Source organism: Triticum aestivum, chromosome 7B (assembly GCF_018294505.1).
Source record: "Triticum aestivum cultivar Chinese Spring chromosome 7B, IWGSC CS RefSeq v2.1, whole genome shotgun sequence".
NCBI classification, from domain to species: Eukaryota; Viridiplantae; Streptophyta; class Magnoliopsida; order Poales; family Poaceae; genus Triticum; species Triticum aestivum.
Genome location: NC_057813.1, coordinates 738,259,126 through 738,260,461, shown reverse-complemented (window position 1 = coordinate 738,260,461; position 1,336 = coordinate 738,259,126).

Here is a 1,336-nt window from a genome sequence, read left to right as displayed (position 1 = left end):
TATATTATGCAGATTGAAGATCATCGAGTGCAAAAAACAAGAAATGTATGATATTGGGTTCATTAACACAAATATCATAGATGAATTTCTGGTTAAAAAGCACGCCGAAGAGGCCGAGGCCAACTTGCTACAATCGTTGATCAAAAATCAAAACAAAGATTTAATACTCTTTCCTTACAACTTCAAGTGAGTGTTATTGTCGTGTGCATATTCGGTTTCCCTTATTACTCGAGCGAGGTTATAGTAATGTAATTGATGAGTTATGCATGCGTGCGCAGCTTCCACTATGTTCTTCTGGAGATTAAGCTTGAGCGGGGAGTAGTAACTGTCTTAGACTCGAGACGAAAAGATCCCGAAACCTATGCGGACATGACTAAATTTCTCAACAAGTAAGTTCAAACGATCATTATCGCACCATATCGGCAACTTTTGTTTCATTTCCTGATATCTCAAGTAATAATAATTATTTTCTTTGTCTTGCAGGATTTGGAAACAGTTCACCGCATAAGCTCCGGGACTGCCGAAGGAGCTGCAATATACATACCCGAAAGTAAGTACTACTAGCTAGCTAGTTGCGCGCATCTCCCATTGATTCTATAACTATACTTTCATCAATGCCATTTATAATGCTTCATTATCAGTTTGATTGACCTCTATTTCTCGTCAAGTGCTTGTGGCGGGAAGAAGGAAATAATTTCTGTGGATACTACGTGTGCGAGTTCATCTACAACACGACTTTGAAAAATAAGCGGGGCTACTCTAAAAGACAATATGAAGTGCGTAAGCAATAATATTCACAATTTCATTTTATTACACCATCATTTCTGTTGAGTTTCATTCATATATGTATTAACCCCCTTCTTCAAATTAGACGTGGCAAGTGCGGAATGAACTCCTAGAACAAGATCGCATGAAAGCAATTCAAGAGGAATTGGCGGGATTCTTTCTTGACCACGTCATCAATAAAGCCGGATAATACCATGTGGAAGTTGATTTCAAATGCTAGGGGATTGTAAGAGATCTTACATATTGTATATGTATGTAGCCAGTAGCATCGGATAGATAATACGAAAGCTTGTTGTTCGACCAATCTCTCGGAGAAGGAGAGGTCGATTGATCACTTCTCTCAGTATGCATGACGAACTTCTGTACTTAATGGTTTCCTTCATTTTCTTACTAGCTAGCGTGTCGAGGGCCTCTCTATGTATAGTACGTAGCGTCGACCAAGCACGGACATAAGAGAGGACACTTCTCTCTATTAATTAGCTAGCTAACACAATATATGAAACACCTAAATTAACCCCCCAAAACCCCCAACCCCCCCTTCAAAAAAAAC